The sequence below is a fragment of the Hypanus sabinus genome, chromosome 21, assembly GCF_030144855.1.
Source record: "Hypanus sabinus isolate sHypSab1 chromosome 21, sHypSab1.hap1, whole genome shotgun sequence".
Taxonomy (NCBI): Eukaryota; Metazoa; Chordata; class Chondrichthyes; order Myliobatiformes; family Dasyatidae; genus Hypanus; species Hypanus sabinus.
In genome coordinates, this window is record NC_082726.1 from 5,582,571 (window position 1) to 5,595,050 (window position 12,480).

Here is a 12,480-nt window from a genome sequence, read left to right on the forward strand (position 1 = left end):
ACACTCTCTCCATTCACTGTGACTCCAAATTCCAACTCTCTCTCCATTTACTGTGAGCCCCTATTCCCACACTCTCTCCATTCACTGTGACTCCAAATTCCAACTCTCTCTCCATTTACTGTGAGCCCCTATTCCCACACTCTCTCCATTCACTGTGACTCCAAATTCCAACTCTCTCTCCATTTACTGTGAGCCCCTATTCCCACACTCTCTTCATTCACTGTGACTCCAAATTCCACCTCTCTCTCCATTTACTGTGACCCCGATTCCCACACTCTCTCCCTTCATAGGTGACCTCTATTCCCACTCTCTCTCCATTCACTGTGACCTCTATTCCCACTCTCTCTCTATTCACTGTGACTCCTATTCCCACTCTCTCCATTCACTGTGACCCCTATTCCCACTCTCTACATTCACATGTGACCTCTATTCCCACTCTCTCTCCATTCACATGTGACCTCTATTCCCACACTCTCTCCATTCACTGGGACCCCTATACCCACACTCTCTCCATTCACAGTGACCCCTATTCCCACACTTTCTCCATTCACTGTGATCGCGATTCCCACAATCACCATTCACTGTGACTCCTTTTCCCACTCTCACTCCATTCACTGTGACCCCTATTCCCACACTCTCTCCATTCACTCTGACCCCTATTCCCACACTCTCTCCCTTCACATGTGACCTATATTCCCACTGTCTACATTCACTGTGACCCCTATTCCCACTCTCTCACCATTAACTGTGACCCCGATTCACACTCTCTCACCATTCACTGTGACGTCTATTCCCACTCTCTCTCCTTTCACTGTAACCCCGATTCCCACACTCTCTCCATTCACTGTGACCCCTATTCCCACACTCTCTCCATTCACTCTGAACCCTACTCCCACCCGCTCTCCATTCACTGTGACACCTATTCCCACACTTTCTCCATTCACTGTGACCCCTCCCACAATCACCATTCACTGTGATTCCTATTCCCACTCTCTCTCCATTCACTGTGACCCCGATTCCCACATTCTCTCCATTCACTGTGACCCCTGTTCGCACAGTCCCTCCATTCACTGTGAACCCTATTACCACACTCTCTCCATTCACTCTGAAACCTACTCCCACACGCTCTCCATTCACTGTGACCCCTATTCCCACTCTCTCTCAGTTCACTGTGACTCCTATTCCCACTCTCACTCCATTCACTGTGACACCTATTCCCACACTCTCTCCATTCACTGTGACCCCTATTCCCACAATCTCTATTCACTGTGATTCCTATTCCAACTCCCTCTCCATTTACTGTGACCCCTATTCCCAAACACTCCCCCATTCACCGGGACTCCTATTCCCACACTCTCTCCCTTCACATGTGACCTATATTCCCACTGTCTACATTCACTGTGACCCCTATTCCCACTCTCTCACCATTAACTGTGACCCCTATTCCCACACTCTCTACATTCACTGACCTCTATTCCCACTCCCTCTCCATTCACTGTGACCCCTATTCCCACACTCCCTCCATTCACTGAGAACCCTATTCCCACACTCTCTCCATTCACTCTGAACTCTACTCCCACCCGCTCTCCATTCACTGTGACCCCTATTCCCACACTCTCTCCATTCACTGTGACCCCTATTCCCACACTTTCTCCATTCACTGTGACCCCTATTCCCACAATCATCATTCACTGTGATTCCTATTCCAACTCCCTCTCCATTTACTGTGACCCCGATTCCCACACTCTCTACCTTCACATGTGACCTATATTCCCACTCTCTACATTCACTGTGACCCCTATTCCCACTCTCTCTCCATTTACTGTGACCGCTATTCCCACACTCTCTCCATTCACTGTGACCCCCATTTCCCACACTCTCTTCATTCACCGGGACTCCTATTCCCACTATCTCTCCCTTCACATGTGACCTATATTCCCACTGTCTACATTCACTGTGACTCCAAATTCCAACTCTCTCTCCATTTACTGTGACCCCTATTCCCACTCTCTCTCCGTTCACTGTGAACCCTATTCCCACTCTCTCTCCATTCACTGTGAACCCTATTCTCACTCTCTCTGCATTCACTGTGACCCCTATTCCCACTCTCTACATTCACAGTGACCCCTATTCCCACACTTTCTCCATTCACTGTGATCGCGATTCCCACAATCACCATTCACTGTGACCCCGATTCCCACACTCTCTACCTTCACATGTGACCTATATTCCCACTCTCTACATTCACTGTGACCCCTATTCTCACTCTCTCTGCATTCACTGTGACCCCTATTCCCACTCTCTACATTCACATGTGACCTCTATTCCCACTCCCTCTCCCTTCACGTGTGAACTATATTCCGACTGTCTACATTCACTGTGACCCCTATTCCCACTCTCTCTCCATTTACTGTGACCGCTATTCCCACACTCTCTCCATTCACTGTGACCCCCATTTCCCACACTCTCCTCATTCACCGGGACTCCTATTCCCACTCTCTCTCCCTTCACATGTGACATATATTCCCACTGTCTACATTCACCGTGACTCCAAATTCCAACTCTCTCTCCATTTACTGTGACCCCTATTCCCACTCTCTCTCCGTTCACTGTGACCCCTATTCCCACTCTCTCTCCATTCACTGTGAACCCTATTCTCACTCTCTCTGCATTCACTGTGACCCCTATTCCCACTCTCTACATTCACATGTGACCTCTATTCCCACTCCCTCTCCCTTCACGTGTGAACTATATTCCGACTGTCTACATTCACTGTGACCCCTATTCCCACTCTCTCACCATTTATTGTGACCCCTATTCCCACACTCTCTCCATTCACTGTTTCTCCTATTCCGACACTCTCTCCATGCACTGACCTCTATTCCCACTCTCTCTCCATTCACTGTGACCTCTATTCCCACACTCTCTCTATTCACTGACCTCTATTCCCACTCTCACTCCATTCACTGTGCCCTCTATTCCAACTCTCTGCATTCACATGTGACCTCCATTCACATGTGACCTCTATTCCCACTCTCTCCCCATTCACTGTGACCTCTATTCCCACACTCTCTCTATTGACTGATCTCTATTCCCACTCTCTCTCCATTCACTGTGACCCTTATTCCCACACTCTCTACATTCACTGTGACCCCTATTCCCACACTCTCTCCATTCACTGTGATCCCTATTCCCACTCCCTCTCCATTTACTGTGACCTCTATTCCCACTCTCTCTCTATTCACTGTGACCCCGATTCCCACACTCTCTCGCTTCACATGTGACCTATATTCCCACTGTCTACATTCACTGTGACCCCTATTCCAACTCTCTCCCCATTTACTGTGAGCCCCTATTCCCACACTCTCTTCATTCACTGTGACTCCAAATTCCACCTCTCTCTCCATTTACTGTGACCCCGATTCCCACACTCTCTCCCTTCATAGGTGACCTCTATTCCCACTCTCTCTCTATTCACTGTGACTCCTATTCCCACTCTCTCCATTCACTGTGACCCCTATTCCCACTCTCTACATTCACATGTGACCTCTATTCCCACTCTCTCTCCATTCACATGTGACCTCTATTCCCACACTCTCTCCATTCACTGTGACCCCTATTCCCACACTTTCTCCATTCTCTGTGATCGCTATTCCCACAATCACCATTCACTGTGACTCCTTTTCCCACTCTCACTCCCTTCACTGTGACCCCTATTCCCACACTCTCTCCATTCACTCTGACCCCTATTCCCACACTCTCTCCCTTCACATGTGACCTATATTCCCACTGTCTACATTCACTGTGACCCCTATTCCCACTCTCTCACCATTAACTGTGACCCCGATTCCCACTCTCTCACCATTCACTGTGACGTCTATTCCCACTCTCTCTCCTTTCACTGTAACCCCGATTCCCACACTCTCTCCATTCACTGTGACCCCTATTCCCACACTCTCTCCATTCACTCTGAACCCTACTCCCACCCGCTCTCCATTCACTGTGACACCTATTCCCACACTCTCTCCATTCACTGTGACCCCTATTCCCACACTTTCTCCATTCACTGTGACCCCTCCCACAATCACCATTCACTGTGATTCCTATTCCAACTCCCTCTCCATTTACTGTGACCCCGATTCCCACACTCTCTACCTTCACATGTGACGTATATTCCCACTCTCTACATTCACTGTGACCCCTATACCCACACTCTCTCCATTCACAGTGACCCCTATTCCCACACTTTCTCCATTCACTGTGATCGCGATTCCCACAATCACCATTCACTGTGACCCCGATTCCCACACTCTCTACCTTCACATGTGACCTATATTCCCACTCTCTACATTCACTGTGACCCCTATTCTCACTCTCTCTGCATTCACTGTGACCCCTATTCCCACTCTCTACATTCACATGTGACCTCTATTCCCACTCCCTCTCCCTTCACGTGTGAACTATATTCCGACTGTCTACATTCACTGTGACCCCTATTCCCACTCTCTCTCCATTTACTGTGACCGCTATTCCACACTCTCTCCATTCACTGTGACCCCCATTTCCCACACTCTCCTCATTCACCGGGACTCCTATTCCCACTCTCTCTCCCTTCACATGTGACATATATTCCCACTGTCTACATTCACCGTGACTCCAAATTCCAACTCTCTCTCCATTTACTGTGACCCCTATTCCCACTCTCTCTCCGTTCACTGTGACCCCTATTCCCACTCTCTCTCCATTCACTGTGAACCCTATTCTCACTCTCTCTGCATTCACTGTGACCCCTATTCCCACTCTCTACATTCACATGTGACCTCTATTCCCCACTCCCTCTCCCTTCACGTGTGAACTATATTCCGACTGTCTACATTCACTGTGACCCCTATTCCCACTCTCTCACCATTTATTGTGACCCCTATTCCCACACTCTCTCCATTCACTGTTTCTCCTATTCCGACACTCTCTCCATGCACTGACCTCTATTCCCACTCTCTCTCCATTCACTGTGACCTCTATTCCCACACTCTCTCTATTCACTGACCTCTATTCCCACTCTCACTCCATTCACTGTGCCCTCTATTCCAACTCTCTGCATTCACATGTGACCTCCATTCACATGTGACCTCTATTCCCACTCTCTCCCCATTCACTGTGACCTCTATTCCCACACTCTCTCTATTGACTGATCTCTATTCCCACTCTCTCTCCATTCACTGTGACCCTTATTCCCACACTCTCTACATTCACTGTGACCCCTATTCCCACACTCTCTCCATTCACTGTGATCCCTATTCCCACTCCCTCTCCATTTACTGTGACCTCTATTCCCACTCTCTCTCTATTCACTGTGACCCCGATTCCCACACTCTCTCGCTTCACATGTGACCTATATTCCCACTGTCTACATTCACTGTGACCCCTATTCCAACTCTCTCCCCATTTACTGTGAGCCCCTATTCCCACACTCTCTTCATTCACTGTGACTCCAAATTCCACCTCTCTCTCCATTTACTGTGACCCCGATTCCCACACTCTCTCCCTTCATAGGTGACCTCTATTCCCACTCTCTCTCTATTCACTGTGACTCCTATTCCCACTCTCTCCATTCACTGTGACCCCTATTCCCACTCTCTACATTCACATGTGACCTCTATTCCCACTCTCTCTCCATTCACATGTGACCTCTATTCCCACACTCTCTCCATTCACTGTGACCCCTATTCCCACACTTTCTCCATTCTCTGTGATCGCTATTCCCACAATCACCATTCACTGTGACTCCTTTTCCCACTCTCACTCCCTTCACTGTGACCCCTATTCCCACACTCTCTCCATTCACTCTGACCCCTATTCCCACACTCTCTCCCTTCACATGTGACCTATATTCCCACTGTCTACATTCACTGTGACCCCTATTCCCACTCTCTCACCATTAACTGTGACCCCGATTCCCACTCTCTCACCATTCACTGTGACGTCTATTCCCACTCTCTCTCCTTTCACTGTAACCCCGATTCCCACACTCTCTCCATTCACTGTGACCCCTATTCCCACACTCTCTCCATTCACTCTGAACCCTACTCCCACCCGCTCTCCATTCACTGTGACACCTATTCCCACACTCTCTCCATTCACTGTGACCCCTATTCCCACACTTTCTCCATTCACTGTGACCCCTCCCACAATCACCATTCACTGTGATTCCTATTCCAACTCCCTCTCCATTTACTGTGACCCCGATTCCCACACTCTCTACCTTCACATGTGACGTATATTCCCACTCTCTACATTCACTGTGACCCCTATACCCACACTCTCTCCATTCACAGTGACCCCTATTCCCACACTTTCTCCATTCACTGTGATCGCGATTCCCACAATCACCATTCACTGTGACCCCGATTCCCACACTCTCTACCTTCACATGTGACCTATATTCCCACTCTCTACATTCACTGTGACCCCTATTCTCACTCTCTCTGCATTCACTGTGACTCCAAATTCCAACTCTCTCTCCATTTACTGTGAGCCCCTATTCCCACACTCTCTTCATTCACTGTGACTCCAAATTCCACCTCTCTCTCCATTTACTGTGACCCCGATTCCCACACTCTCTCCCTTCATAGGTGACCTCTATTCCCACTCTCTCTCCATTCACTGTGACCTCTATTCCCACTCTCTCTCCTTTCACTGTAACCCCGATTCCCACACTCTCTCCATTCACTGTGACCCCTATTCCCACACTCTCTCCATTCACTCTGAACCCTACTCCCACCCGCTCTCCATTCACTGTGACACCTATTCCCACACTCTCTCCATTCACTGGGACCCCTATACCCACACTCTCTCCATTCACAGTGACCCCTATTCCCACACTTTCTCCATTCACTGTGATCGCGATTCCCACAATCACCATTCACTGTGACCCCGATTCCCACACTCTCTACCTTCACATGTGACCTATATTCCCACTCTCTACATTCACTGTGACCCCTATTCTCACTCTCTCTGCATTCACTGTGACCCCTATTCCCACTCTCTACATTCACATGTGACCTCTATTCCCACTCCCTCTCCCTTCACGTGTGAACTATATTCCGACTGTCTACATTCACTGTGACCCCTATTCCCACTCTCTCTCCATTTACTGTGACCGCTATTCCCACACTCTCTCCATTCACTGTTTCTCCTATTCCGACACTCTCTCCATGCACTGACCTCTATTCCCACTCTCTCTCCATTCACTGTGACCTCTATTCCCACACTCTCTCTATTCACTGACCTCTATTCCCACTCTCACTCCATTCACTGTGCCCTCTATTCCAACTCTCTGCATTCACATGTGACCTCCATTCACATGTGACCTCTATTCCCACTCTCTCCCCATTCACTGTGACCTCTATTCCCACACTCTCTCTATTGACTGATCTCTATTCCCACTCTCTCTCCATTCACTGTGACCCTTATTCCCACACTCTCTACATTCACTGTGACCCCTATTCCCACACTCTCTCCATTCACTGTGATCCCTATTCCCACTCCCTCTCCATTTACTGTGACCTCTATTCCCACTCTCTCTCTATTCACTGTGACCCCGATTCCCACACTCTCTCGCTTCACATGTGACCTATATTCCCACTGTCTACATTCACTGTGACCCCTATTCCAACTCTCTCCCCATTTACTGTGAGCCCCTATTCCCACACTCTCTTCATTCACTGTGACTCCAAATTCCACCTCTCTCTCCATTTACTGTGACCCCGATTCCCACACTCTCTCCCTTCATAGGTGACCTCTATTCCCACTCTCTCTCTATTCACTGTGACTCCTATTCCCACTCTCTCCATTCACTGTGACCCCTATTCCCACTCTCTACATTCACATGTGACCTCTATTCCCACTCTCTCTCCATTCACATGTGACCTCTATTCCCACACTCTCTCCATTCACTGTGACCCCTATTCCCACACTTTCTCCATTCTCTGTGATCGCTATTCCCACAATCACCATTCACTGTGACTCCTTTTCCCACTCTCACTCCCTTCACTGTGACCCCTATTCCCACACTCTCTCCATTCACTCTGACCCCTATTCCCACACTCTCTCCCTTCACATGTGACCTATATTCCCACTGTCTACATTCACTGTGACCCCTATTCCCACTCTCTCACCATTAACTGTGACCCCGATTCCCACTCTCTCACCATTCACTGTGACGTCTATTCCCACTCTCTCTCCTTTCACTGTAACCCCGATTCCCACACTCTCTCCATTCACTGTGACCCCTATTCCCACACTCTCTCCATTCACTCTGAACCCTACTCCCACCCGCTCTCCATTCACTGTGACACCTATTCCCACACTCTCTCCATTCACTGTGACCCCTATTCCCACACTTTCTCCATTCACTGTGACCCCTCCCACAATCACCATTCACTGTGATTCCTATTCCAACTCCCTCTCCATTTACTGTGACCCCGATTCCCACACTCTCTACCTTCACATGTGACGTATATTCCCACTCTCTACATTCACTGTGACCCCTATTCCCACGCTCTCTCCATTTACTGTGACCCCTATTCCCACACTCTCTCCATTCACTGTGACTCCTATTCCAACTCTCTCTCCGTTCACTGTGACTCCTATTCCCACTCTCTCTCCGTTCACTGTGAACCCTATTCCCACACTCTCTCCATTCACTGTGACCCCGATTCCCACACTCTCTCCCTTCACATGTGACCTATATTCCCACTGTCTACATTCACTGTGACCCCTATTCCAACTCTCTCTCCATTTACTGTGAGCCCCTATTCCCACACTGTCTCCATTCACTGTGACTCCAAATTCCAACTCTCTCTCCATTTACTGTGAGCCCCTATTCCCACACTCTCTCCATTCACTGTGACTCCAAATTCCAACTCTCTCTCCATTTACTGTGAGCCCCTATTCCCACACTCTCTCCATTCACTGTGACTCCAAATTCCAACTCTCTCTCCATTTACTGTGAGCCCCTATTCCCACACTCTCTCCATTCACTGTGACTCCAAATTCCAACTCTCTCTCCATTTACTGTGAGCCCCTATTCCCACACTCTCTTCATTCACTGTGACTCCAAATTCCACCTCTCTCTCCATTTACTGTGACCCCGATTCCCACACTCTCTCCCTTCATAGGTGACCTCTATTCCCACTCTCTCTCCATTCACTGTGACCTCTATTCCCACTCTCTCTCTATTCACTGTGACTCCTATTCCCACTCTCTCCATTCACTGTGACCCCTATTCCCACTCTCTACATTCACATGTGACCTCTATTCCCACTCTCTCTCCATTCACATGTGACCTCTATTCCCACACTCTCTCCATTCACTGGGACCCCTATACCCACACTCTCTCCATTCACAGTGACCCCTATTCCCACACTTTCTCCATTCACTGTGATCGCGATTCCCACAATCACCATTCACTGTGACTCCTTTTCCCACTCTCACTCCATTCACTGTGACCCCTATTCCCACACTCTCTCCATTCACTCTGACCCCTATTCCCACACTCTCTCCCTTCACATGTGACCTATATTCCCACTGTCTACATTCACTGTGACCCCTATTCCCACTCTCTCACCATTAACTGTGACCCCGATTCACACTCTCTCACCATTCACTGTGACGTCTATTCCCACTCTCTCTCCTTTCACTGTAACCCCGATTCCCACACTCTCTCCATTCACTGTGACCCCTATTCCCACACTCTCTCCATTCACTCTGAACCCTACTCCCACCCGCTCTCCATTCACTGTGACACCTATTCCCACACTTTCTCCATTCACTGTGACCCCTCCCACAATCACCATTCACTGTGATTCCTATTCCCACTCTCTCTCCATTCACTGTGACCCCGATTCCCACATTCTCTCCATTCACTGTGACCCCTGTTCGCACAGTCCCTCCATTCACTGTGAACCCTATTACCACACTCTCTCCATTCACTCTGAAACCTACTCCCACACGCTCTCCATTCACTGTGACCCCTATTCCCACTCTCTCTCAGTTCACTGTGACTCCTATTCCCACTCTCACTCCATTCACTGTGACACCTATTCCCACACTCTCTCCATTCACTGTGACCCCTATTCCCACAATCTCTATTCACTGTGATTCCTATTCCAACCCTCTCCATTTACTGTGACCCCTATTCCCAAACACTCCCCCATTCACCGGGACTCCTATTCCCACACTCTCTCCCTTCACATGTGACCTATATTCCCACTGTCTACATTCACTGTGACCCCTATTCCCACTCTCTCACCATTAACTGTGACCCCTATTCCCACACTCTCTACATTCACTGACCTCTATTCCCACTCCCTCTCCATTCACTGTGACCCCTATTCCCACACTCCCTCCATTCACTGAGAACCCTATTCCCACACTCTCTCCATTCACTCTGAACTCTACTCCCACCCGCTCTCCATTCACTGTGACCCCTATTCCCACACTCTCTCCATTCACTGTGACCCCTATTCCCACACTTTCTCCATTCACTGTGACCCCTATTCCCACAATCATCATTCACTGTGATTCCTATTCCAACTCCCTCTCCATTTACTGTGACCCCGATTCCCACACTCTCTACCTTCACATGTGACCTATATTCCCACTCTCTACATTCACTGTGACCCCTATTCCCACTCTCTCTCCATTTACTGTGACCGCTATTCCCACACTCTCTCCATTCACTGTGACCCCCATTTCCCACACTCTCTTCATTCACCGGGACTCCTATTCCCACTATCTCTCCCTTCACATGTGACCTATATTCCCACTGTCTACATTCACTGTGACTCCAAATTCCAACTCTCTCTCCATTTACTGTGACCCCTATTCCCACTCTCTCTCCGTTCACTGTGAACCCTATTCCCACTCTCTCTCCATTCACTGTGAACCCTATTCTCACTCTCTCTGCATTCACTGTGACCCCTATTCCCACTCTCTACATTCACATGTGACCTCTATTCCCACTCCCTCTCCCTTCACGTGTGAACTATATTCCGACTGTCTACATTCACTGTGACCCCTATTCCCACTCTCTCACCATTTACTGTGACCCCTATTCCCACACTCTCTCCATTCACTGTTTCACCTATTCCGACACTCTCTCCATGCACTGACCTCTATTCCCAATCTCTCTCCATTCACTGTGACCTCTATTCCCACACTCTCTCTATTCACTGACCTCTATTCCCACTCTCACTCCATTCACTGTGCCCTCTATTCCAACTCTCTGCATTCACATGTGACCTCCATTCACATGTGACCTCTATTCCCACTCTCTCCCCATTCACTGTGACCTCTATTCCCACACTCTCTCTATTGACTGATCTCTATTCCCACTCTCTCTCCATTCACTGTGACCCTTATTCCCACACTCTCTACATTCACTGACCTCTATTCCCACTCCCTCTCCATTCACTGTGACCCCTATTCCCACACTCTCTCCATTCACTGTGACCCCTATTCCCACACTTTCTCCATTCACTGTGACCCCTATTCCCACAATCACCATTCACTGTGATTCCTATTCCAACTCCCTCTCCATTTACTGTGACCCCGATTCCCACACTCTCTACCTTCACATGTGACCTATATTCCCACTCTCTACATTCACTGTGACCCCTATTCCCACTCTCTCTCCATTTACTGTGACCGCTATTCCCACACTCTCTCCATTCACTGTGACCCCCATTTCCCACACTCTCTTCATTCACCGGGACTCCTATTCCCACTATCTCTCCCTTCACATGTGACCTATATTCCCACTGTCTACATTCACTGTGACTCCAAATTCCAACTCTCTCTCCATTTACTGTGACCCCTATTCCCACTCTCTCTCCGTTCACTGTGACCCCTATTCCCAATCTCTCTCCATTCACTGTGAACCCTATTCTCACTCTCTCTGCATTCACTGTGACCCCTATTCCCACTCTCTACATTCACATGTGACCTCTATTCCCACTCCCTCTCCCTTCACGTGTGAACTATATTCCGACTGTCTACATTCACTGTGACCCCTATTCCCACTCTCTCACCATTTACTGTGACCCCTATTCCCACACTCTCTCCATTCACTGTTTCACCTATTCCGACACTCTCTCCATGCACTGACCTCTATTCCCACTCTCTCTCCATTCACTGTGACCTCTATTCCCACACTCTCTCTATTCACTGACCTCTATTCCCACTCTCACTCCATTCACTGTGCCCTCTATTCCAACTCTCTGCATTCACATGTGACCTCCATTCACATGTGACCACTATTCCCACTCTCTCCCCATTCACTGTGACCTCTATTCCCACACTCTCTCTATTGACTGATCTCTATTCCCACTCTCTCTCCATTCACTGTGACCCTTATTCCCACACTCTCTACATTCACTGACCTCTATTCCCACTTCCTCTCCATTCACTGTGACCCCT